The sequence below is a fragment of the Cervus canadensis genome, chromosome 22, assembly GCF_019320065.1.
Source record: "Cervus canadensis isolate Bull #8, Minnesota chromosome 22, ASM1932006v1, whole genome shotgun sequence".
In the NCBI taxonomy this organism is placed as follows: Eukaryota; Metazoa; Chordata; class Mammalia; order Artiodactyla; family Cervidae; genus Cervus; species Cervus canadensis.
The window spans coordinates 5,306,167-5,333,396 of NC_057407.1; the positions used below are offsets into that span (position 1 = coordinate 5,306,167).

General features: G+C 47.0%; 1 protein-coding gene and 1 non-coding gene across 5 annotated transcripts in view; one reads left to right on the plus strand and one right to left on the minus strand.

Moving 5' to 3' along the window:
* ATG7 (autophagy related 7) overlaps positions 1-19,635 on the minus strand; it is a 231,789-nt gene extending 212,154 nt beyond the window's left edge. The window contains exon 1 of one of the 4 annotated variants that reach the window (XM_043442238.1): positions 19,520-19,635. The gene's annotated coding sequence lies outside the window, so the exon portion shown is untranslated. The other 3 variants (XM_043442241.1, XM_043442239.1, XM_043442240.1) reach the window with 3 other exon arrangements.
* Positions 19,636-22,545: 2,910 nt separating this feature from the next.
* TRNAC-ACA lies at positions 22,546-22,617 on the plus strand. Its single transcript has one exon. It is a non-coding gene; the product is annotated as a tRNA-Cys (tRNA).
* Positions 22,618-27,230: the final 4,613 nt, after the last annotated feature.

Consider the following 27,230-nt stretch of genomic DNA (forward strand, 5'->3'; position numbering starts at 1 on the left):
CCATGCTCAGCCCTCTCCTTCATCTATAAGCTTTCCCCAAAGCAATTTTTTCATTTTATACACCCATTTCCATCTAGATGCCGATGAATCCCAGGATGGTATTTCTAGCGCTAACCTCCAACAGTATATTAAAGTCTTCTAAAGGCTGGAATTGAATTTCTCACAGGCATCTTCAGCTTGACAAATTGAAAACTGAATGTTCCTTTCACTAAAATTCTGTCCATTTTCCTATATGTCCTAGTTTATTAAACAGCACCATCATATAGCCACGAAGAAACCTCAAAGTCACCTTCAATTCTTCTCTTGCTCACATGCAATAAACCACTACAGGCTAGAGGATCAACAGTCCTCGGCCACGAGACGGAAGTGGTAGTTACGAGGTATCGGCCAGGCCCAGCCCTGCAGCAGGGGTGGGCGCCTGAACTAGCTCCTCCCCAAAGCCCTAAGACGTGACAGTTCTGGTTTCACACAGGACGACACTGAGGTTCAGAGGTAAAAACTCAACACCACCGCAGAAGAGCAGTACAAACAGATCTCATCCGAAATCCTCCGTGGGATGGGGCATCAGACCCCTACACATGCTTCACCATCAACCGCAAGTTAGTCTTAAAAGTCGACAGTAACTCATCATCATTTTGATGACCTGCTAAGGTCACCAAGATGTTGAAGAACCACAGAATGTAGCTGGCCAAGCTCCCCTGTCCATGGAATTCTCCAGGAAAGAATACTGGAGTGGGCAGCCAGCCCCTTCTCCAGGGCATCAAAGGTCACCAAGATGAAATTTTACCAGGGCCAAAGGCAAAAGAGAAAACTCTATTCCACACAGCACTTGAGCACCAGGAAAAAGAGGAGGCCCGCAGAAGAGTATGGACTAGAAAGTAATCTGCATGAGAGGCACATCCTTGGGGTTTCCCTGGTGGACCAGCGGCTAAGACTCAGAGCTCCCAGTGCAGGGGGCCTGTGGGGAACGGGTCCAGGAACGAGATCCCACACACCACAAATGAGATCCAGCACAGCCAAATAAATAATATTAAAACAAATCAGAGGCCCAGCCTTCATTTCTGACATATTTGGTCTTTGAGAAATTCTGAACAGAACCCAAAAGCCCATTTCACCAGAGGATGTGGTTGGTGTCCAGCCGCTGAAGTGCTGCCTTACTGGCTAGGACGACGGAAAGGTCTTAAGCAACACCAGCAACGGGTGATTAGGAAGCTGCTGGAAACATCTAAACAGGATACTCGAGTAAAAAGATATTGCCTAACAACCTATACATCTGTGTCACATTGTCCCTAAACTAGAAGGGAAGACCTAAGACGTAACGATCAGGAGGGAATCCTGGAGGAGGAGGACGTGAGTCCCAGGTACAAAGTCATTCATATGTAACCAACCTAGACACAAACAGTACCTGCATCCTGAAAAGTCAGGCTTGCCCGTGTAACCCCAAATGGTGCAGGAGAGACTTCAGGCCTCAGCTCAGCTTACAAAGCTGAAAGCTCATTTCCATTGATTTTCAACGTTTTATTCAGGATGTGAAACCCAAGAGTTTCACACAAGATGGGACTGCATCCCTTCCGGTGGAAGAGGAAAGGCTTTGAGGACCTGAGACTGTAATGAACAAGAACCCCAGCAGCAGAAGAAACCCAGTGATAACCAAAATATCCAGTGAGGAGTTACCTGAAATAATGCAGATGCATGTCAAGCAATATGAACCCTCTGCATCTATCACCCAAACTTACCAATTTTAGGCTTTTCTAGAAATTAAGTCACACTCAGCAACTTAAACAAGAGCTCAAAAAACACTACCCTGTGGAACTTTCCAGAAGTTCCTGTCCAAATGGACCTAACCATTGTGTTAGTGATGTTCTTCACCATGAAATCCCCACAGGACATGTGGAATAGTGGCTGCCTCCCAGGAAAGAAGTTCCAGGGGTCAGAGACAGGGCTGTGGACAGACTTATTTTCATTGTAGGTCCTTTGCGCCTTTTGAGTTTTGTACTGTCTAATGTGAAACAGTAACACAGAAATAAGTAAAACAAGGAAAGAGAAAAGCCCTGACTCAATGGCAAGAAGAGTGGGAATGAGAGAGGTGAGAAGACCAGTTCAACTGTTTTGGTTCACAGAAATAACTCCTGAAAAACCCTAATGCAAGAGCCTTGTCCTACTTATCTTTCTCCAGCACTCAGCACAGTGCCTAGGATAGATTAGGCACCCAAAACCTGCTGACGTGAAATAACAGCTTTCTTCTCCCCGAAAGAGCCAATGGATGGATGCTGGCTTAAAATTCAACATTCAAAAAATGAGGATAATGGCATCCAGTCCCATCACTTCATGGCAGATAGATGGGGAAATGATGGAAACAGTGACAGACTTTATTTTCTTGAGCTACAAATCCACTGCAGATGGTGACTGCAGCCATGAAATTAAGACGCTTGCTCCTTGGAAGAAAAGCTATGACCGACCTAGATAGCATATTAAAAAGCAGAGATGTTACTTTGCCAACAAAGGTCTGTCTAGTCAAGGCTATGGTTTTTCCAGTAGTCATGTATGGATGTGAGAGTTGGACCATAAAGAAGGCTGAGCACTGAAGAACTGATGCTTTTGAACTGTGGTGTTGGAGAAGACTCTTGAGAGTCCCTTGGACTACCAAGAAGATCAAGCCAGTCAATCCTCAAGAAAATCAACCCTGAATGTTCATTGGAAGGACTGATGCTGAAGTTGAAGCTCCAATACTTTGGCCACCTGATGTGGAGAACCAACTCATTGGAAAAAACCCTGATGCTGGGAAAGACTGAAGGCAGGAGAAGTGGGCAACAGAAGGCAAGATGGTTGGATGGCATCACTGACTCAATGGACATGAGTCTGAGCAAACTCCAGGAGATAGGGAAGGACCAGGAAGCCTGGCAGTCCATGGGGTCGCAGAGTCGGATACGACTGAGCAACTGAACAACAAACAGGAGGCAAGATTTGGGCAGAGTTTAACAGTTATAACCTGACTTGTCCAAACAGGAAGCAGGCTGACCAGAAAGGTGATGCATTTTCCATTGATGGAAGTACGTGAGCATGCATCAGGCAATCATTTGCCAAGCCATTTTGCACAGAGGTGGCCAGACAAGAACACGGGTTGGCAAGCTTTTTCTGAACAGAGCCAAATAGTAAATACTTTAGGCACTGCAGGCCGAAACAGTTTCTGTCCTATTTTCTTCTTTTTTCACAACTCCTGAAAAACGTTAAAAAAAATCTTTAACTCATGGACTGCACAAAGAAAGGCCTTGGGCTGGGTATGCCCTGCGGGCCATAGTTGGTCAACCCTGGACTAGACGATCTTCAAAACCTGTTGTTGTTTTGATCCTTGGAAGGTGCCGATAAGGCATTTTGTTTCTCGGGTGACTGAGATTTGGGGCAGAATCTTCTCAGAGGGCAGGAGAGATGTGCTGAGGGTAAGGTAGATGACAAGGCTGGAGTCCTAGGCCGTGGGAGCCATCTACGGCACCAATCTATCTTGAGGGACTGGCGAACGCAGTCTCCATAGACCAGTCTCACACAGATGGGAGCATCTAAGCCAAGACAAGGTGCATTCGGTCTTCACCCAGGCTCATCACACACGGGAAAGCCCGCGGCAATAGCAGGACTCCGCGTCCTCAGCCGGCGCACAGCCACACCCCCGGCAGGCTCCTCCACGCCTTCTCCTGGACGCTTGCGACTGCCTCCCAGCTTCTCCAGTGCCACCCTGGGGGGCCTGCCCCTCCGCACCTCCATCGACGCTGCAGAAAACCAAGCTGCTCGGTGCTTGGCTAACTCGCCTGCCGACCTGCCTCGGCGCCCTGTCTGAAAGGCGCTCTTCCCTGTGTCCCTGCACAAGGTGACATGCTCCGGAAGGCCTTCCTGGAGCTGCTGCTCACGCCACCCTCCCCTGCACCCCTCCATCGGCCACTGTGAACACCGCTACCCCGCGGCCCCCTCGACGGCGAGTGCTGTGGGTCCCTCTGAATAAGCACTGAAAATGAAATATCATTTCCATAGACGCTCTGGCATTTGGTTATTCAAGATGCTCAAGATGGATGTATTTTGGCTTCGCTGCTTATCAAGTTAACTGGAGCAGAGGCGTTTTCCTGGAATGAGTCTGCCCAGCCCTTCTCCCTCAGCGCGTGCCGAGAGGACTAGACGCAGCAAACAGCAAGTCAGTATAGGATTTCTGGAAAAGGAAGGAGTAAAACTGGTGGAGGACAACAACAATCATAGAGATTAAAAAAACAAACAGACCTACCTTTAGGGACACTACGCCCTTGGTGGGGGGAGAACAGAAAAACAGACCAGCCTGACTATGTAAACATCTCTCGCTAGCATTTTTCACCTGTGTGTTCTTGGGGTTTTGTTTGTTTGCTTTGGGAAGGCAGGGAAGGTTTTGTTATTGTTTTTTTTTGTTTGTTTTTAACGTTTCGGAGAAAGGATGCTGAAAGCTAAGGTAGCTGGGAGCTGGGTCCTCAGTCATTAACCAACGCTGGGAGTTCCGGCCCCACGTCTCACTGGCGGCGCGGCCCAGGGTGGGTAACATCGTGCCCCGTGCCTCTGCTTCGTCATCTGCAGATAATCATACCCCACCCACGAGGCTGCGGGGAGGGCTAAATGGGTGTCTGGCTGAGAGTCAGCGGCCCATACAGGTCTTTCTTGTCGCCTCACCCTCCCCCGCCACCAGCCAGATGCAGTCGCCCTTCCCCACGCACTCACCACCAGATCTTCCCGCGCCTCGAGCAGCCCTCGCTAAGTCTCCCTCCCTCACCGGAGCTCTGCAGACATGGCAGAGGTTTAATTACAAGGAAACGATGGTCTCCGGCTATAGGTCATCCAGGGGAAGTTCAGAGAGGCGAGTGCTCAGAGGTTGGGAGCGCCCTGTGTTCAGTTTCTCGGAGGCCACGCGGGGCCATTCACTTAGCAGAAGTGCCGCCATCATCCGCAATTTGGCCCTGAGGCACCATCTCTGGGCCAAAAAAATGGAGCGGAGAGAGCAGACTTCTCAGGTTCCCAGCTGTGGGGCTTGCAGCTCTGGCAGTCATTAAAATAAGCAACGAGGCACATGACCAAGTCCCACTGACAAACCGAGTATGTGCTTAGCTGCTGATGGGTAAGAAGGCAGTGGAGACCACCTGGAGCGGGGAGGGGGCCCCTCTGGCATATGGAGCCGATGCCCATTTTGCTGGGTAATGATGCTTCTGCAACTTCATGAGGTATGGAAGTCATTTGCCAGGCTGTTAAAGAAGGAAGTTTTTAAAAAGCTCTCCCTTCCAAAAAGGAGGCGGGCGCAAAGTTCCAAACTTAGAAGAAAGAGTAGGTTTTACCAGAAGATGAAAACTCGGGACTCCTACAGGGGAACCAGCTGGTACAGAAGCCTCGATTTCTTTTAAAAACAGCATCAGAGTCAAGATGTTCCCTGAGCCAAACTGATGATGTCTCCACAAGACACCAAGTCACCCCAAATGGCTTTTTTGGCGACGGTACTATTAGGCACTGATAGCTGATGTGAGCAGGCAGGATAACTGCTCGGAAGGTCAGGTTGTCCCTCTCGCCTCCTTGGGTCACCTCTGCCCTGGAAGGATCCACGTGATTTGCTTCTTCCGGTCAACCAGGGACCCGGCAATCACCTCCACAGGCTGCAGACTGTAACCTTCAGTTTTCACAGTTACTTCTGGGACTTGTTCTTCCTGCTGTAATAACCTCAAACTTCACATGCGACCTGCTCTCTTGTTTGGCCTCAGATTTGAGAACGGATGCCCCGGATACCAGTACTGTGGGGTATGGCGAGCCCATGAGAGAGTGGAGGCTGAGAAAACGCGGGCAGGGAGGGGGAGACAAAGAGATCATACGAGGAAGGGGGTGGACACCATGCCCACTTTCGAGGCCTCTGCGTTACATCCGCCCATCAGTAGTGTCAACCTGTTCCATCCTTACCTGAGTGACAGCCACTGGGTTTACCTAAGCCACAGAGGAGCCCTCAGGTCAGCCAATAGCCAAAATCCGTGATGGTTTCCTAAAAGCTGGCTGAGGTATGAACGACTGCGTCTGAGTAACAGTCTTTTTGTTTTCATTTCTGGTGATCTTTAAAAAGTTCTGGAAAATGAGAGGTGCTGAAAAACTGATAGTAATAGCCTATAGTAATAGGCTACTATTACTAAGAAATAGTAATAAAAAAGTAATAGCCAAGCTATTACTTGGCTTCAGGTTTTCAAAATAATTTCCAAAGATGAGAATATAGATGGATTCTATAGCCCACCAGAGAGAGACTCTGCTCCCAGGGGAGGCGTCACACAGGCCATTCTTGTTCACATGGCATCTCTGTACAGTAAGAAAACTGTACCACTTCCTCAAAACATTTTACCTCCCTTCCTGAGAAAACTATTATAATATATTGAGTTAGCTCAAGACATCTTTGCCCTTCTCTGCCAGAAAACCGTCATTACAAAACACACCCGTGACGCCTATGATCTAAACAGAACCCTCTCAGATGTGGCCCCGTGTGCAGTGTACAACCTGCTCAACTGTATCCGGCCACCCTGAGTATTCACAAAGGCCACCATGGTTTCTCCAAGAACAAGTCACGACAGAGTTACCGCATTTCTGCTGTGGTTACGGAAGAACCACAGACACAGGCAGCAGGCTATGGGGGCCTCAGCAAGGTCTCTGACAAGGCGTCTCCACACAGCAGAGTAGACAAGATGGAGATGTAAGAACTGACACAATTAGAAGGACTTAAAACTGGTAAGATAATCTTATTCAAAGGATGCTGGTTAAGCACTGAACTGATGTCAATCAGAGAGGAGCTAACAGGGATGTCTTTGGTTCAGTCTCGGGGCCTATCGAATCTGTATTTTATTATCTATGTGAATGAATATTCATCACGTTTACAAAGTGTTTCATGTGTCCTGAATCTTGTGTGCTCTACCAAGACGGCAGAGTAGAAGGACATGAGCTCATGTTGTCTGCGAGAACGCCAAAATTACAACTTGCTGCTGGACAACCGTCGAGAGGAGAATGTTGGATCCCACCAAAAAAAGATACCCCACGTACAAGGGCAAATGAGAAGCCCCAGCAAGACAGTAGGAGGGGCGATATCACACTTAGAATCAAACCCCATACTCGCCAGAGACACTCAAAGGGCTCAAACAAACTTTGTGTGCACCAGGACCCAGAGACCTCACAGAGACTGAGCCAGAACTGTGTCTGAGTGTCTCCTGCGGAGGTACAGGTCAGCAGTGGCCTGCTGCAGGGGCAGGGGCGCTGGGTGCAGCAGACTTGGGTATGGCACAAGCCTTCTTGAAGAAGGTTGCCATTAACCCCACCATAGAGCCACCAGAACTTACACAGGACTGGGGAAACAGACTCTTGGAGGGCACAAACAAAATCTGTGTGCACCACGATCCAGGAGTAAGGAGCAGTGACCCCATAAGAGACTGACCCAGACTTGCCCGTGAGTGTCCAGGGGTCTCGGGCGGAGGTGTGGGTGGTGGTGGCCTGCTGCAGGGTCAGCGGCATTGAGTACGGCCGTGCGTACATGGGACCTTTTGAAGGAGGTCCCAATTATCTTCATTACCTCCACCATAGTTCAGCCTCAGGTCAAACAACAGGGAGGAAACACAGCCCACCCATCAACAGAAAATAGGATTAAAGATTTACTGAGCATGGCTCCATCCATAGAACAAGACCCAGTTTCCCCCTCAGTCAGGCTCTCCCATTAGGAGGCTTCCATAAACCTCTTACCCTTATCCCTCAGAGGTCAGGCAGAATGAAAACCACAATCACAAAAAACTAACCAAACTGATCACATGGACCACAGTCTTGTCTAACTCAATGAAACTATGAGTCATGCCTTGTAGGGCCACCCAAGATGGAAGGGTCATGGTGGAGAATTCTGACAAAATGTGATTCACTGGAGAAGGGAATGGCAAACCACTTCAGTATTCTTGCCTTGAGAACCCCATGAACAGTATGAAAAGGCAAAAAGATAGGACACGAAAGACGAACTCCCCAGGTCAGTAGGTGCCCAATATGCTACTGGAGATCGGTGGAGAAATAACTCCAGAAAGAATGAAGAGTCAGAGCCAAAGCAAAAACAACACCTGTCATGGATGTGACTGGTGATGGAAGTCAAGTCCGATGCTGTAAAGAGCAATACTGCACAGGAACCTGGAATGTTAGGCTCATGAATCAAGGTAAATTCGAAGTGGTCAAACAGGAGATGGCAAGAGTGAACGTCAACATTCTAGGAATCAGGGAACTAAAATGGACTGGAATGTGTAAATTTAACTCAGATGACCATTATATCTACTACTGTGTGCAAGAATCCCTTAGAAGAAATGGAGTAGCCCACATAGTCAACAAAAGAGTTCGAAATGCAGACCTTGGGTGCACTCTCAAAAACGACAGAGTGCTCTCTGTTCGTTTCCAAGGCAAACCATTCAATATCACAGTAATCCAAGTCTATGCCCCAACCAGTAACGCTGAAGAAGCTGAAGTTGAACAGTTCAATGATGACCTACAAGACCTTCTAGAACTAACACCAAAAAAAGATGTCCTTTTCATTATAGGGGACTATAATGCAAAAGTAGGAAGTCAAGAGATACCTGGAGTAACAGGCAAATTTGGCCTTGGAGTACAGAATGAAGCAGGGCAAAGGCTAATAGAGTTTTGCCAAGGGAATGCACTGGAAACACCTTCTTCCAACAGCACAAGAGAAGACTCTACACATGGACATCACCAGATGGTCAATACCAAAATCAGACTACATTCCTTGCAGCCAAAGATGGAGAAGCTCTATACAGTTAGCAAAAACAAGACCCGGAGCTGACTGTGGCTCAGATCATGAACTCCTTATTGCCAAATTCAGATTTAAATTGAAGAAAGTAGGGAAAACCACTACATCATTCAGGTATGAGCTAAATCAAATCCCTCATGATTATACAGTGGAAGTGACAGATTTAAGGGACTAGATCAGATAGACAGAGTGCCTGAAGAACTATGGACAGAGGTTCCTGACATTGTACAGGAGGCAGTGATCAAGACCATCCCCAAGAAAAAGAAATGCAAAATTGCTGTCTGAGGAGGCCTTACAAATAGCTGAGAAAAGAAGAGAAGCTAAAGGCAAAGGAGAGAAGGAAAGATACACTCATCTGAATGCAGAGTTCCAAAGAATAGCACAGAGAGATAAGAAAGCCTTCCTCAGTGATCAATGCAAAGAAATAGAGGAAAACGATAGAGTGCGAAAGACTAGAAGTATCTTCAAGAACATTAGAGATACCAAGGGAACACTTCATGCAAAGATGGGCTCAAAAGGACAGAAATGGTATGGACCTAACAGAAGCAGAAGATATTAAGAAGAGGTGGCAAGAATACACAGAAGAACTATTCAAAAAAGATCTTAATGACCCAGATAACCACGATGGTGTGATTGCTCACCTAGAACCAAACATCCTGGAAAGTGAAGTCAAGTGGGCCTTAGGAAGCATCACTATGAATAAAGCTAGTGGAGGTGATGGAATTCCAGCTGAGCTATTTCAAATCCCAAAAGATGATACTGTGAAAGTGCTGCAGTCAATATGCCAGCAAATTTGGAAAATTCAGCAGTGGCCACAGGACTGGAAAAGGTTAGTTTTCATTCCAATCCCAAAGAAAAGCAATGCCAGACAATGTTCAAACTACCGCACAACTGTACTCATCTCACACACTAGCAAAGTGATGCTCAAAATTCTCCAAGCCAGGCTTCAACAGTACATGAAGTGTGAACTTCCAGATGTTTAAGCTGGATTTAGAAAAAGGAAGTGGAACCAGAGATCAAATTGCCAATATCCATTGAATATTCAAAAAAGCAAGAGAGTTCCAGAAAAACATCTACTTCTGTTTTATTGATTGCCAAAGCCTGTGACTGTGTAGACCACAACAAACTGTGGAAAATTCTTAAAGAGATGGGAATACCAGACCACCTTATCTGCCTCCTGAGAAACCTGTATGCAGGGCAAGAAGCAACAGTTAGAACTGGACATGGAACAACAGACTGGTTCCAAATCGGGAAGGGAGTACGTCAAAGTTGTATATTATCACCCTGCCTATTTAACTTATATGCAGAGTACATCATGAGAAACATCAGATTGGATGAAGCACAAGCTGGAATCAAGATTGCTGGGAGAAATATCAATAACCTCAGATATGCAGATGACACCACCCTTATGGCAGAAAGCAAAGAGGAATCAAAGAGCCTCTTGATGAAAGTGAAAGAGGAGAGTGAATAAGTCGGCTTAAAACTCAACATTCAGAAAACTAAAATCATGGCATCTGGTCCCATCACTTCATGGCAAAAAGATGAGGAAAAAATTGAAACAGTGAGAGACTTTACTTTTATTTTTGCTCCAAAATCACTGCAGATAGTGACTGCAGCCATGAAATTAAAAGATGCTTGCTCCTTGGAAGAAAAGCTATGACCAACCTAGACAGCATATTAAAAAGTAGAGATATTACTTTGCCAACAAAGGTCTGTCTAGTCAAAGCTATGGTTTTTCCAGTAGTCATGTATGGATGTGAGAGTTGGACCATAAAGAAAACTGACCACCAAAGAACTGATGCTTTTGAACTGTGGTGTTGGAGAAGACTCTTGAGAGTCCCTTGGACTGCAAGGAGATCCAACCAGTCTATATCCTAAAGGAAATCAGTCCTGAATATTCGTTGGAAGGGCTGATGCTGAAGCTGAAACTCTGATACCTTGGCCACTGGATGTGAAGAACTGACTCACTGGAAAAGACCCTGATGCTGGGAAAGACTGAAGGCAGGAGAAGGGGACGATAGAGGATGAGATGGTTGGGTGGCATCACTGTCTCGATGGACATGAGTTTGAGTAAGCGCCAGGAGTTGGTGATGGACAGGGAAGCCTGGCATGCTGCAGTCCATGGGGTCACAAACAGTCGGACACGACTGAGCGACTGAACTGAACCGAACCTGGCTAGAGCAAGGGAGCTCCCTGGTGGCTCAGATGGTAAAGAATCTGCCTGCAATGCAGAAGACCCACTTTTGATTATTAGAACCACATCTCACCAGGGGCTTAGATAGCAACACAGGTTTGCTTATTAATTCTACACTGGGGCTTCCCTGGTGGGCCAGAGGTTAAGAATCTGCCTGCCAATCCTGGGGACATGGGTTTGATCCCTGGCCTGAGAAGATTCCACATGCCACGGAACAACCAAGTCCATGTACCACAACTACTGAGCTGGCATGCTCTAGAGCCTGTGCTCTGCAATAAGAGAAGCACAGTAAGAAGCCGAAGTACCGCAACTAGAGAGTGGTCCCCACTCAGGGCAACTAGAAAAATCTCGTGAACAGCAACCAAGACCCACCCCAGCCAAAAAAAAAAAATTCTACACATGACAGGAATAGGAAGAGGCGACAACGAATAACAGAAGTTGAGAATAAAAGATTCTGACCAACTGGAATGACAAGCCTGTTTATCAAGATTACAATTTTCAAGTTGTTAAATGGCAGAAAGTGAAGAGGCTAAAGAGCATCTTGATGAGGGTGAAGGAGGAGAGTGAAAGAGTGGCTAAGACTAAATATTAAAAAAAACTAAGATAATGGCATCCGCCCCTATTACTGCATGGCAAAGAGAAGGGGGAAAGGTGGAAGTAGTGACAGAGTTCTTCTTGGGCTCCAACATCACTGCGGATGGTGACTATAGCCATGAAATCAGAGGATGATTGCTTCTTGGCAGGAAAGTGATGACAAACTTAGATAGTGTGCTGAAAAGCAGACATTACTCTGCTAACAAAGGTCCGTATAGTCAAGTCTATGGTCTTCCCAGTGGTCACCTATGGTTGTAAGAGCTGGACCTTAAAGAAAGCAGAATGCCAAAGAACTGATGCTTTTGAACTGTCCCTCAGATAGCAAGGACATCAATTCAGTCAATCTTATGGGAGCTCAACCCTGAATATTCGCTGAAAGGACTGATGCTGAAGCTGAAGCTCCAGGAGTTTGGTCATCTGATGCAAACAGACGACTCATTGGCAAAGTCTCTGATGCTGGGAAAGATTGAGGGCAGAAGGAGAAGAGGGTGTTAGAGGATGAGATGGCTGGATGGCATCAATGATGTAATGAACATGAACTTGGGCAAACTCTGGGAGATGGTGAGGGACAGGGAGGCCTGGCATGCTGCAGTCCATGGAGTCACAGAAAGTCAGACATGACTGGGTGACTGAAAAACAACACAATTTTCATATCTAGAGTCTTAAGTCTCAGTCCACAAAAACACCTGGACAACCATGCAATCTGATGATACACTGGAGGCAGATATATGGCAGACAGAAGGGTGTAGCTTCATGAGCCAGAGAGACATAAGTTCAAATCCCACCTTTGAAACCTCCAGCCACACAACCTTGGGCAAGTCATTTATCTTCTCTGAGCCTTCCTCATCTGTAAGATGGGAAACCATCTGCGGTGCAGAATTATTGAGAAGATTCAACTAGAAAGTGCATGAATCTGGCACATAGGAGGCACTCAAAAAAAACATACCATCAATAAAACACACACCCAAAACATGGGGTTTCCATGTTTTCCATTTCATTGTTCCTTCAGTAGACACTGGTAGGATGTACCAGCTGCTGCTGCATAGTCACTTCAGTCATGTCCAACTCTTTGCAACCCCACGGACTGTAGCCTGCCAGGCTCCTCTGTCCATGGGATTCTCCAGGCAAGAATGCTGGAGTGGGTTGCCATTTCCTTCTCCAGGGGATCTTCCCGACCCAGGAATAGAACTCAGGTCTCCCACGTTGCGGGCAGACTTTACTGAGCCACCAGGAAAGTCCTGATGTACCAGACCCTGTGCTGAATTTCAGGACTCAATGGCAAAAAGCCATGGTCCTTGAGTTTAAGGAGCTAACAGTCTCAAGGGTTAAGACAGACCAGGAATGACAATACAGCAGGTTATAGGTAAAATGAGCACCGGTGTCTGGTGTAAGCATTTGCACCAGATGTAATGGGAGGAGGGGGGAGGGACAGCTAAATTAGCCTAAAGAGGCAGGGGTGTTCCCCACAAAACCCTCGGGCCCAGGCTTTTAAGAGAACTGGCAGTGGATTCTCAACAAGGGCACCACTTGACGTGCTGGGTGGGACAATTCTTTTTCATTTGGTGCTGGCCCCACACACTGTCTTTCCCTACTCTCTGGGGTTCTAGAGGCAAGCATACTGGAGTAGGTTGCCATGAACGCAGCCATGAGATTAAAAGACACTTGCTCCTTGGAGGAAAGCTATGACAAATCTAGACAGCATATTAAAAGACAGACCTCACTTTGTTGACAAAGGTCCGTATAGCCAAAGCTATAGTTTTTCCAGTAATCATGTATGGGTGTGAGAGTTGAATCATAAAGAAGGCTGAGTGCCAAAGAATTGATGCTTTTGAACTTTGGTGTTGGAGAAGACTCTTGAGAGTCTCCTGGACAGCAAGGAAATCAAGCCAGCCAGTCCTGAAGGAAATCAGTCCTGAATATGCACTGGGAAGACTGAAGCTGAAGCTCCAATACTTTGGCCACCTGATGCGAAGAGCCAACTCGTTGGAAAAGACCCTGATGCTGGGAAAGATTGAGGTCAGGAGGAGAAGGGGACGACAGAGGATGAGATGGTTGGATGGCATTGCTGACTCAATGGACAAGAGTTGAGCAAATTCCGGGAGATGGTGAAGGGCAGGGAAGCCTGATGTGCTGCAGTCCATGGGGTCACAGGATCAGACACGACTTAGCAACTGAATGACCACCACCATCACACATTGCAGAGTGCCTATCAGCCATGGCACCCTCTTAAACACAGTCGTGCCTGTGGTTATATCACGAAGTAAAACAGCTCCCCCCTCTTCCAAACGTCCTCTGGACGGCTAGGAGAGGGCAGTGGTCGGTGGCAGCAGCCCAAGCCAGTCCCGTTGGATGAGAAAGGTTATGCTGGGGAGTGGGGACACTCCAGGCAAAAAGAGAAAGCTTGTCTCAGTTCCACATCTGCAATTCTGGTAACACTCAACAGTCTCTGCACAAGCTGAGAATGTTCTTATCCATCCACGTGCCCACTTGTCTGCTTAATTCCTCTTTTTCCTTCAGATCTCAGCTCAACCATCATGAGAGGGGAGCCTTCCCTGACTCCCTCAACTCCTACTCAGGTCAATTTTTCTGTATCTGCCTCACAGAGGGCACCACCACCTCCCCTCCAGAGCACACGCACAGTGTGAACGTCGATCTTCCCTGCTAGAAGAAAAGCTCTTTGAGAAAGGCACTGTGTCAGCTTCTCATTCTCCTCCATCCATCGCTGTTTCCCCAGCGCCTGCCTCAGTCCTAGCCCCTGACAGGGGCCCAATAAATACTTCCTGATGACTGAGTCTGTGAACAGAGGAAACAGCTCGGTCCATTTCAGAACACACCAAGAGTTCTGTGTGGTGAGAGGGCAAGGTTCGTGTGCCACGGGAGCTGGAAACCACGCCCGTAAAGTAGGCAAATGCCAAATCATGGAAGGCCTTCCATGAGAAGCTACTGACTTGTATGTTAGCAAATACTGGGGGGTTTTGTTTGCTTTGTACATTTTGGGAGCACACAGCATATGGGATCTTAGTTCCCCGACCAGGGACTGAACCCGCCCCCACTGAGGTGGGAGCACAGAGTCTTAAGTACTGCACTGCCAGGGAAGAACCGCAAAGACCTATATTTTCAGAAAGGACACTCCGAACAGTCAGGGCCAGGCTGCTGAGACCAGGCAACCAGCTCAGAGGCCGGGCAGGACACAGGCAGGAAGTGAGAAGGGGCCTGATCTGAGGCAGGGGGAGAGGAAACGCAAATGATGAAAACGTGTCCAGTCGGTATGGAGGGAGGAGAAGCTGTGGAACTCTGACGACTGCCAGGCTGGGAAGGAGGACGGGAGGCATGGTGTGAGCGGGAGAAGTCCAAGAGGACGCGCAGGGCTCTGCCTGGAATGAATAAATACAGAAGGGGAATGAGCGAGAGCACAGACAGGAAGAGTTGCAGGTTTGGAGAGAAGATGATGACCTTAGCTTGGGACTCGCTGAGACGGAGGGCTCAGGAGAGATCTGGACTCAAGAGCCCGAGCAGAGGTCACTGGCCCAGGGATTAGAGTTTACGCTGTGCATGAGATGAATGTGAGCATGAGACAGGGCCTTGGAGAAAACCAGCATTTAAGGGACAAAAGGAAGAAAAGAGCCTGCAATGAAAACTGAGGGGAAACAGCCAGAGACAAGAGTTTAAACCAGGAGTGCTTTTTCACAAGTGAAGGGGCAGTATCAATGTCAGGCGTACTGAGAATGCCAAAAAGAGAAGGAAGGGAAAAGAGTTCAGGGGTTCTGGTGCCACCGAGGCCTGGGGACTTTGAGGAGACAGTTTGCGGGGAGGGCTGCTGCAGAAGTAGAATTTCAGTGAATGCTGACTTCAAGCAGCAGAGGAGGCAACTTGTCTGAGAAACGTGGCTGTGACAGGGTGGAGCAGAGGTTAATGGGGGTGTTTTGTTTTTGCAAAGATGAAAGTATAAACGGGGGGATGGATAGTAAACGGACGGGTTAGTTAAACAGGAAAGAAGTGGGAACAATGATGGGAACCAGGTCTTGAGGAAAAGGAAGTGATAAAGGGATCTCAGCACAAGTAAAGGAATTATTCTTAGAACAAACACCATTTTTTCCCCACGGAATTAGAATAAAAGGCAAAGCGATAGGGTGGCTGGATTTAAGTTTGTAATGATACAAGCTGAGGAGCCTTGACTGGTGGCTGCAATGCAGTGAAGTCAAAAGCAACACAGGCGGCTGGGAGAGGGAGGAATACGTGAGAGATAAGGAGGGATGCGTAGACAGCATCACACTGACTCTCAGATAGTGTGACTGTGTCGACAGCATGAAGTGTCCACGACGAAGCCGAGCAGAGCCGTGTGGGGTCTTGGGTTACGGCAAGGACAGTAAGTACAGTGCTGCTCCACACGGCCAGACTCCTGGAGGAAAAAGGACTTGCTTTCTGTGCCACACACTCACGGAGAGATTGACACATAGGGACAAGTTCAAAGGAGGGTAAGCAGAAAGAAGGTGTGAAAACCCCAGAGGTGATCATTCTGAGACCAGGTGGACCGGCTGACACCCAGCCCGCCGTGACCATGGAGATGCACGTTGCCAGCCTGGCGACAGAGCAGCACCTGTTGGTTCATCCTTGAACACCCTGTGGCCACAGGACTGGAAAAGGTCAGTTTTCACTCCAATCCCAAAGAAAGAAAGGAAAAGCCAAAGAATGTTCAAACTACCGCACAACTGTACTCATCTCACACACTAGCAAAGTAATGCTCAAAATTCTCCAAGCCAGGTTTCAACAGTACGTGAACTGAGAACTTCCAGATGTTCAAGATGGATTTAGAAAAGGCAGAGCAACCAGAAGTCAAATTGCCAACATCCGTTGGGTTATAGAAAAAGCAAGAGAGTTCCAGAAAAACATCTACTGCTTTACTGACTATGCCAAAGGCTTTGACTGTGTGGATCACCACAAACTGTGGAAAATTCTTAATAGGTGGGAATACCAGACACCTGACATGCCTCTTGAGAAATCTGTATGCAGGTCAGGAAGCAACAGTTAGAACTGAGCATAGAACAACAGACTGGTTCCAAACTGGGAAAGCAGTACATCAAGACTGTATACTGTCACTCTTAATATGCAGAGTGCATCATGTGAAATGCTGGGCTGGATGAAGCTCAAGCTGGAATCAAGACTGCCAGGAGAAATATCAATAACCTTTTATATGCAGATGATACCACCCTTATGGCAGAAAGCGAAGAAGAACTAAAGAGCCTCTTGATGAAAGTAAAAGAGGAGAGTGAAAAAGTTGGCTTAAAGCTCAACATTCAAAAAATGAAGATCATGGCATCTGGTTCCATCACTTCATGGCAAATAGATGGGGAAACAATGGAAACAGTGAGACTTTATTTTCTTGGTCTCCAAAATCACTGCAGATGGTGACTGCAGCCATAAAATTAAAAGATGCTTGCTCCTTGGAAGGAAAACTATGACTAACCTAGACAGCATATTAAAAAGCAGACATTACTTTACTGACAAAGGTTCCTATACTCAAAGCTATGATTTTTCCAGTAGTCACATATGAATGTGAGAGCTAAACCATAAAGAAGGCTGAATGCTGAAGAACTGATGCTTCTGAACTGTGGTGTTGGAGAAGATTCTTGAGAGTCCCTTGGACCACAAGGAGGTCAAACCAGTCAATCTTAAGGAGATCAGTCCTGAATATTCACGGGAAGGACTGATGCTGAAGCCGAAACTCCAATACTTTGGCCACCTGATGCAAAGAACTGACTTACTGGAAAAGATCCTGATGCTGGGAAAGATTGAAGGCAGGAGGAGAAGGGGACGACAGAAGATGAGATGGTTGGATGGTATCACTAACTCAATGGACATGACTTTGAGCAAGCTCCAGGAGTAGGTGATGGACAGGAAAACCTGGCATGCTGAAGTCCGTGAGGTCACAAAGAGGTGGACACAACTGAGCAACTGAATTGAACACTGTGGGGCGTTACTTACCCTAGAAAAAGCAGGGAGGACCGGAAGAAAGAGAGGAGGACGGCATCAGAGAATCTTATTTCAATGGGCAAAAGAGGAAGACAGAGGTCATTCTGACTTCCAAATAAAATCTCTGAGGTCAAGGATACTGATCAAACAACTTATCATTTTTATTTACATGTAGAGGGTTCATTCTCCCTCCTTGAACCCCAAAATCCTGACTCCCCCAGCATCATCCAACCAGTTAACCAGTCCAGCAAATCTCACTTCCTTGTCTCTTGAATCCACCCACCCCTCTCCATCCCCACAGGTGCTCCCTTGGTTCAGGTCCCCCTCCTCCGCAACAGTGCCCTGACCAGTCTACCTGCCGCTCCTTCCTGCCCACTCTAATCAGCACATCACTGCCTGGCTAATTTAAAAGAGATGAAACCACGTCACAACCCTGCTTAAAATTCCTCAGGGCTCTACTCTTCACACCCACACTTCCAAAGCTTCTTAACATGTCTTAACATGGCAATAGTAACTGCAACAGTTTACTGTTTACTGTCTACTAGTGCCAAGTGGCGGAGAAGGCAATGGCACCCCACTCCAGTGTTCTTGCCTGGAGAATCCCAGGGACGGTGGAGCCTGGTGGGCTGCCATCTATGGGGTCGCACAGAGTTGGACACGACTGAAGCGACTTAGCAGCAGCAGTGCCAAGTGCTAACATCCTCTAATTCACTTCTCACAGCAACCCTAGAAGGTGGGTTAATGTCTGCCCTTTATTTTTGTTCTGGTTTTTTTTTTTTGGGGGGGGGGTGGGGGGGGGATGTTTGGCTACATCATGTGGCTTATAGGATCTCAGTTCCCTGACCAGGGATTGAACCCCGGGCCAAGGCAGTGAAAGCCCAGAATCCTAACCACTAGGCCCCCAGGGAACTCCCTATTTGCTCCTTTTACAGATGAGGAAACTGAAGCCAAGAAAGGGAGTGACCAGCCCAAGCTCACAAACTAGCTCAGTGGCAGAGCCAGACATGGCACATAAGTACCTCAGCTTCCAAAGTCTGCGCTCCTCACGCTGTCGCCCACACGATCCTTCATGACCTGGCTTTCCAGAGTCGCCTCTTCCACAACTGGGCCTTCCAGCTTGAGTGAACTACTTGCAGGTCAGTCACTGGACAGCCTTCTGCTCATGCCACTCCTAATGCCTGGGATATCGTCCCACCTCCCTGCCCTTTTCACCTGACTAATCCTGCTCATCTTTTAGGACCGAAGCCTACTGATGCCTCAGCCTGACCTGCGAGCACCCTAAGTCCGCCAGCAAACCCCTACAACAGTTTCATACTGTAGTGCTGCTAGCGCCTTGACTTTGAAAAAACAACAAATTAACTCGAGGACAGGGATGTCTACCTTACTCACTTTGGTGTCCCCGGCTTGCAGAGCAGCGCTGGGTGTGCAGCAGCAGCTCGATCAGTACTTATACTTATTCTCTACCACGAGAAACTGGCTGGAACAGAAAAGGGACCCTGCGGTTGCATGTGAGCCCTGCACTCAGCTCCTTGAAGGGTTTCAACATCATGTCACATGAAGGGAGGAGAGGAGTTGGCCAGAAAAGACGCGCCCGTCACAGCGAAACCGGGCAAAGCCGGAGGGAGAGAGCCCAGGCGTCCTGGCCCCCGTGTTCCCACACAGGATGTTCAGCGCACTCGCTGCCAGCGGACAGGTGGGAATTACTTCGTTAATTAGCAAAAAGTGCTTCCTAGTCGGAAGACCCCGGGCTGAACCAGCCTGGGGGGACGTGACCGCAGACAGAAGGCGAGAGCCAGAATCGGTGTGTCTCCCTAGAGGAGGGAGGCCCGCCTCTTGAACGAGGCTCCTCAGACCCGCCGTGACCCTCGACCTCACCGCCGAGCTCACCCCTCAGTCCCAGGGCTACAGAAACCGACCTCGCAGGACCCCTGTCCTCCTCAACGGCGCGGCTCACTTACCGCCGCTCAACTTCCGGCAACCGCGGCGCTGTCCGCGGCGCGCGTCCCGATGACGCAAGTGGCCCCGCCCCCGCCGGCGGGGAGGGGTGTGCGCATGCGCACAAGGATCCGCTGGCCCAGTGAAGGAGCCCCTAGCACCTGGCGAAGTGGGAGGAACTTGGGCCCTGGGGAAGGCGGGTCATCAGGAGGCTGGTCACGCCCCTTTGGGAGAGCCTTTCTCTTTATCAGGGTTGGCAATGTGTATATATGTCCCTCAGGCTGTTAAAAGTGTCCCTCCGCCCCTCTAGTGATTTGAGGATGACAGGAATTATCACTTCCATTTTCCAGGCAGCATTTCATTTTGTATGACAGGGACCCTTAGGGAGTCACGTGTGGAGAGACAGGCCCTTTTTAGTGCATTAAGTGAAGTGAAAGTCGCTCAGTTGGTATCCGACTCTTGGCGACCCCATGGACGATATACAGTCCGTGGAATTCTCCAGGCCAGAATACTAGAGTGGATAGCCTTTTTCTTCTCCAGGGGACCTTCCCAATCCAGGGATCCAACCCATGTCTCCCACGTTGCAGGCGGATTCTCTACCAGCTGAGCCACCAGGGAAGCCCAAGAAGACCGGAGTGGGTAGCCTGTCCCTTCTCCAGCGGATCTTCCCGACCCAGGAATCGAACCGGGGTCTCCTGCATTGCAGGTGGATTCTTTACCAGATGAGCTACCAGGAAAGCCATTTGGGCCCGATGAAAGTCAATAGTGACCAACCTCTTCTTTCTAAACCAGGTATTTTTCTTACAGCTTCCTGGTATCAAGAGATAAAGTTGTTCATTCCAAATTGTTTATTGAGGGTATGTTATGTTCTAAGCACTGGACAGTGTTAAAGACACGGCAGTGAGTGTAAACTTAATCTGACATATAAGGCCAGGACTCTAATGTAACTCTATAGAATACTATTTATTGATTATGTATCATATTTCCATGGTTTCCCATCTCTAATCATCACAAAGGTCCTACAAGGTAAAAATTATATCATCCCCATTTTACACATGAAAGAACAGAGGATAGGAAAAGTTTTGACTTTTTGAAGGTTAAAGAGCGTTGGGGCTATGATTCTAATGGAAACATATTTGACTGCCAAATAAGAAAATAAATCCAGACTTACTAATGTGCTCAGTCACTCAGTCATGTCTGACTCTTTCCAACCCTATGGACTGCAGCCTGCCAGGCTCCTCTGTCCATGGGATTCTCCAGGCAAGAATGGAGGAGGTTGTCATTTTCTTCTCCAAGACTTATTAACGAGATACTTTATTCGGAAGATTTATTGCAGAGGGTGGGGGAGTGGAGGACTACAGCAGTGTGGAGACAACTCCAACCAAAAGCTGTCTCATTCAGTTTAGTCGCTCAGTCGTGCCTGACTCTCTGCGACCCCATGGACTGCAGTATGCCAGGCTTCCCTGTCCATTACCAGCTCCCAGAGCTTGCTCAAACCCATGTCCATCAAGTCAGTGATAGCATCCAATCATCTCATCCTCTGTCATCCCCTTCTCCTCCTGCCTTCAATCATTTGAGCATCAGGGTCTTTTCCAATGAGTCAGTTCTTTGCATCAGATGACCAAAGTATTGGAGCTTCAGCTTCAGCATCAGTTCTTCCAATGAATGTTTTGGACTGATTTCCTTGAGGATTGGCTGGTTTGATCTCCTTGGAGTACAAAGGATGCTCAAGTCTTCTCCAACACCACAGTTCAAAAGCATCAGTTCTTCAGTGCTCAACTTTCTGTCTGGTCCAACTCTCACATCCATACATGACTACTGGAAAAACTGTAGTTTTGACTATATGAATCTTTGTCAGTAAAGTAATGTCTCTGCTTTTTAATATGCTGTCTAGGTTGGTCATATTTTTTCTTCCAAGGAGCAAGCATCTTTTAATTTCATGGCTGCAGTCACCTCTACAGTGATTTTCGAGCCCAAGAAAATAAAGTCTATCACTGTTTCTATTGTTTTCCCATCTATTTGCCATGAAGTGATGGGACCAGATGCCATGATCTTCATTTTCTGAATGTTGAGTTTTAAACCAGCATTTTCACTCTCCTCTTTCACTTTCATCAAGAGGCTTTTTAGCTCCTCTTCACTTTCTGCCATAAGGGTGGTATCATCTGCATATCTGAGGTTATTGATCTTTCTCCCAGCAATCTTGATTCCAGCCTGTGCTTCATCCAGTCCAACATTTTTCATGATGTATTCTGCTTATAAGTTAGATAAGCAGGGTGACAATATGCAGCCTTGACATACCCCTTTCCCGATTTGGAACCAGTCTGTTGTTCCATGTCCAGTTCTAACTGTTGCTTCTTGCCCTGCATACAGATATCTCAGGAGGCAGATAAGGTGGTCTGGTATTCCCATCTCTTTAAGAATTTTCCACAGTCAAAGGCTTTAGCATAGTCAATGAACCAGAAGTAGATATTTTTCTGGAATTCTCTTGCTTTTTCTATAACTCGACAGATGTTGGCAATTTGATCTCTGGTTTCTCTGTCTTTTCTAAATCCAGCTTGAATATCTGGAAGTTCTTGGTTCATGTACTGTTGAAGCCTGGCTTGGAGAATTTTGAGCATAACTTTGCTAGCATGTGAGATGGGTGCAATTGTGTGGTAGCTTGAACTTTCTTTGGCATTACCTTTCTTTGGGATTGGAATGAAAACTGACCTTTTCCAGTCCTGTGGCCACTGCTGAGTTTTCCAAATTTGCTGACATATTGAGTGCAACACTTTCTCAGCAACAACTTTTAGGATTTGAAATAGCTCAACTGGAATTCCATCACCTCCACTAGCTTTTTTCGTAGTGATGCTTCCTAAGGCCCACTTGACTTCACATTCCAGGATGTCTGGTTCTAGGTGAGTGATCATATCATCGTGGTTATCTGGGTCATTAAGATCTTTTTTGAATAGTTCTTCTGTGTATTCTTGCCGCCTCTTAGTATCTTCTGCTTCTGTTAGGTCTGTACTGTTTCTGTCCTTTATTGAACCCATCTTTGCATGAAATGGCTTCCCTGGTGGCTCAGTCGGTAAAGCGTCTGCCTACAATGCAGGAGACCCAGGTTCGATCCCTGGTTTGAGAAGCTCTCCGGAGAAGGAAATGGCAACCCACTCCGGTATTCTTGCCTGGAAAATCCCAAAGGAGGAGGAGCCTGGTAGGCTACAGTCCATGGGGTCGCAGAGTCAGGCATGACTGAGAGACTTCACTTTCACTTTGCATGAAATATTCCTTTGGTATCTCTAATTTTCTTGAAGAGATCTCTAGTCTTTCCAATTCTGTTGTTTTCCTCTATTTCTTTCACTGATCGCTTAGGAAGGGTTTCTTATCTCTCCTTGCTATTCTTTGGAACTCTGTATTCAGATGGATATATCTTTCCTTTTCTCCTTTTTTTTCACTTCTCTTATTTTCTCAGCTATTTATAAGCCCTCCTCAGACAACCATTTTGCCTTTCTGCATTTCTTTTTCTTGGGTATGGTTTTGATCATCACCTCCTGTACAATGTTACGAACCTCCGTCCATAATTCATCAGGCACTCTATCTATCAGATCTAATCCCTCGAATCTACTTGTCATTTCCACTGTATAATTGTAAGGGATTTGATTTAGGTCATATCTGAATGGTCTAGTGGTTTTCCCTACTTTCTTCTATTTAAGTCTGAATTTGGCAATAAGGACTTCATCACCTGAGCCACAGTCAGCTCCGGGTCTTGTTTTTGCTAACTGTATAGAGCGTCTCCATGTTCTCAGAAGGAGTTATCTGCTGACTCAGGCTGTGTGTGTGCTACATTGCTGCAGTTGTGTCCAGTTCTCTGGGACCCCATGGACTGTAGCCCACCAGGCTCCTCTGTCCATGGGATTCTCCAGCAAGAACACTGGAGTGGCCTGCCATGACCTCCTCCAGTGGATCTTCCCAACCCAGGGATCAAACCCACGTCTCTTATGTCTCCTGCACTGGCAGGCAGATTCTTTACCACTAGGCCACCTGGGAAGCTCACCTTGGGCTCTTGTTTTCAGTTGTTCAGTCACTAAGTCGTGTCTGACTCTTTGTGACCCCATGGACTGCGGGATGCCAGGCTTCCTTGTCATTCACTATCTCCCAGAGTTTGCTCAAACTCATGTCTACTGAGATGGTGACACCATCAAACCGTCTCATCCTCTGTCACCCCCTTCTCCGAACTTCTGCCCTCAATCTTTCCCAGCATCAGGGTCTTTTCCAATGAGCTGACTCTTTGCATCAGGAGGCCAAAGTACTGGAGCTTCACCTTCAGCATCTGTCCTTGCAATGAATATTTAGAATTAATTTTCTTTAGGATTGACTGGTTTGATCTCCTTCTGGTCCAGGGGACTCTCAAGAGTCTTCTCCAACACCACAGTTTTGAAAGCATCCATTCTTCAGCACTCAGCCTTCTTCAAGATCCGACTCTCATATCCCTACATGACTACTAGAAAAACCACAGCTTTGGCTGCACAGACTCAGGCTGGGGGTGTGTCAAAATTAAGGAGACTGGAAAAATGAGAGGAGTTTAAAATTTTGTTGACCAGCATTTTGTTCTATTGATCAGTGGAAACCAGTAGTTCAGGGAATCTTTTATATGGTAAAGAATAGGAATTCAGAAGGACTGTGTGTTGCCTTGCCCCAGGTACCCTAGTGAAGCAATCAGGAATCTTCTGTAGGTCCTACGGGATGAGGTGTTTCTTTGCAGTAAACCATTGCCAGAGGACAAAAGAGTTGGGAGATTTCTTCACCATCCCTGTTTTTCAAGAGTGCAGGGCTCAGGTAGAATTCAACGTTGTCATCTCTTTCCACTTTGTCAGGCTGCTGTCCTGCCACTGCCCCTCAGACTGCATGTATTGGTCACGGTAAACTAATTCTGGTGTTTAAAGCACACTCTGCTTTCATGTCTCCATCCCGACAACATCCTCTCTCTTTCTCTTCATCTCCAAAACACAGTTTTGAAATGTGGTTGAATCTTAGGCAAAATGTTGACGGAAAAAGAGTCCATACTGTACAATTCCACTTGCAGAAAGTTCTAGAATCAGAAAAACTAATCTATAGTGACAGAAGTCACTTCAGTGGCTGCCTGGGGCGTAAAGGAGAGCATTATCTGCAAAAGGGCATGAGAATCTTCCTAAGGTGATAGAAGTCTTCTGTATCTTGATTGAGATGGAGATGACATGGGTGTACACATCTGTCAAAACTTATGGAGCTCTGCATTTAAAATAGGTGCATTTAACTGTATACATTGGGCTTCCCCAGTGGCTCAGCGGTAAAGAATCCGCCTGCAATGCAGGAGCCACAGGAGACTTGGGTTCGATCCCTGGGTGGGGAAGATCCCCTGGAGTAGGAAACGGCAAGCCACTCCAGTATTCTTGCCTGGAGAACTTCATGGACAGAGGACCCTGGCGGCCTACAGTCCATGGGGTTGCAAAGAGTTGGACACAATTGAAGTGACTGAGCACACATGCATTACTGTATATACTGAATGTAATAAACTTGGTTTAAAAAAAGATAAGTGGAGATGTCACCTCCTAAGTGAAAATATGCCTAACACCCACCTACCCCTGAGTTTCAGTTAATTAAGCATCTATGAGGCTGAGTTGAATGTAGTTCTTTATAAGATTTCCTCTGCTGGACTTCAAGATCCTTGTAATGCATCCTTTTTTTTTTTTTTTTTTTAAGAGTTTCTTCTCTGCTCACTGTGATTCCTGATCCTCTGGAAACTGTTGGTCCTCTGCCCATGTTGTGCCAACTGGCCCCCACCTCCCTTTAGAGCTGATTGCAGCAGAGGTGGATATAAGATGATTCTTCACCCTAGCTTTGGACTTTTGAACTGACGCTCATAGCAAGTAGGGATAGGAATGATTCATATAGGTCAATGGCAACATTCTAGTGGGAATGTCCTCAGATTCTGGTTGATGAGGTTCCAGAAACTGACTTGGCTTAAGCCTTTCAGAAGTGAGGTCATCCAAAGTGTTCCTGGATTCCACAAAACATGCCAGTAGCCATTCACAAAGTTTGTTTCTGTCACTTGCAACCCTGTAGTAGATCCATGGGGTGGAAACCATATCTGACATGACCTCTACTGTCTCCTAAGGCCTGGTCCCAAGGACTGGCCCAAGAAGTGCTCAAAAGCATTTGTTAAATTATTAGATGAGGTCTGGGCATCCCAAGTAGATGGTCACCTAGGTCACAAATGTGGCCTCCCTGTTAGCAGGGAATGGGGTGAGGCTCAGAGCAGATTACCCCCAGCTCCCCAATATTGGGGAGGCAGACCCCTGGGGCACCAAGATGGTGAGCCTCAAGGAAGATGCATGACCAGGAGCCATAAAAAGACAGAGAACATTCTCAGACATAGTGGGGCAGGGAGGCCCATTACACTTATTCAAGACCACAGTGATCCAAGTCAGTGTACCTTCATCACTTCTCTTACGGCTCAGCTGAGGACATCACACATCCCTGCACAATGGGAACCGTTGCACAACCTAGGTTTTGTAAGCCCAAGAAATTGTGGCATGATGTGTTGGCAATGTAGGTCTTAGCAGCATTGTTTCTTTACAGCTCTTCAAGTGCATCACAGCCAGGAGAGCCCATAATCTCCTTCGCCTTGCCCTTGAGACTTACGTTTCTCTTCTAGGAGACCCATTTTCAAAAGAGAGGCAAACTATTTTCTGCCAGGTAAGTAACCGAATGACCGATCTATCAAATGGCCAATCGGGAGACTCATGGATTTTTCTGAACAGACATTTTGTAAGTGTAAGCAGATAGCGTAGGGGGTCCCCAGAGAAAGAGAACCAGGCATGGGTTTCTTGACATAAGAGAAGCTATTTTTGGCCTTAGTCATTTTGTGATCCGAGCCCGGCCACAGTGCTGATCATTGAACAGGTCTCAGTAATTAATGATCTTAAGGGAACAACAACAACAACCCCTGCAGGAACACCTTGACTGTTATCAAGCAAGAGAAGTAATGATAAGCAAAAATAATATCTGTTGTAAAGACTCCCAGATTTGTTTCAATGGTAAATACTAGCCTGAAGCACTTTCTTGAGCTGCCTTGCAGAATTTAATTTGCACCCCCCACCCCCCTGCCCCAGGAGCTCAGCCACCAGATCAACTGCAACCTGAAGGATGATGATGTTGACCTTTTCTGATTCTTGTGACCTCAATCAACACCCAAGCTCCTTCATGAATATGCAAACAACCGTAGCTTATATCTTCCCCAATTTTGCTGTTGGGAGACACTGCCTTGGGAAAGATCTCTGGTGTTCTCCTTACAACAAGGAATAAATACTTATTCTGCAGAGAATAAATCCTTCCTTCTGCTCTTGGGTTTGGTTGTGTCTTTTGGCTCAACATGGACCAAAAGGCAAACCCAGCCTTTGCAGTAACATTAACTTAGCAATGTCGAAAATCTATGGCAATTTCTACTGGATGGAATGGCTTTGCAAGCTTTTATAGATTTATATGATGATGTAATTGATGGTTTTCATATTGCCTTCAGATTACAAAGAAAGCTGAGCACCAAAGAATTGATGTTTTTGAACTGTGGTGCTGGTGACAACTCTTGAGAGTCCCTTGGACTGCAAGGAGATCCAACCAGTCCATCCTAAAGGAAATCAGTCCTGAATATTCATTGGAAGGACTGACACTAAAGCTGAAACTTCAATATTTTGGCCACCTGATGCAAAGAACTTATTC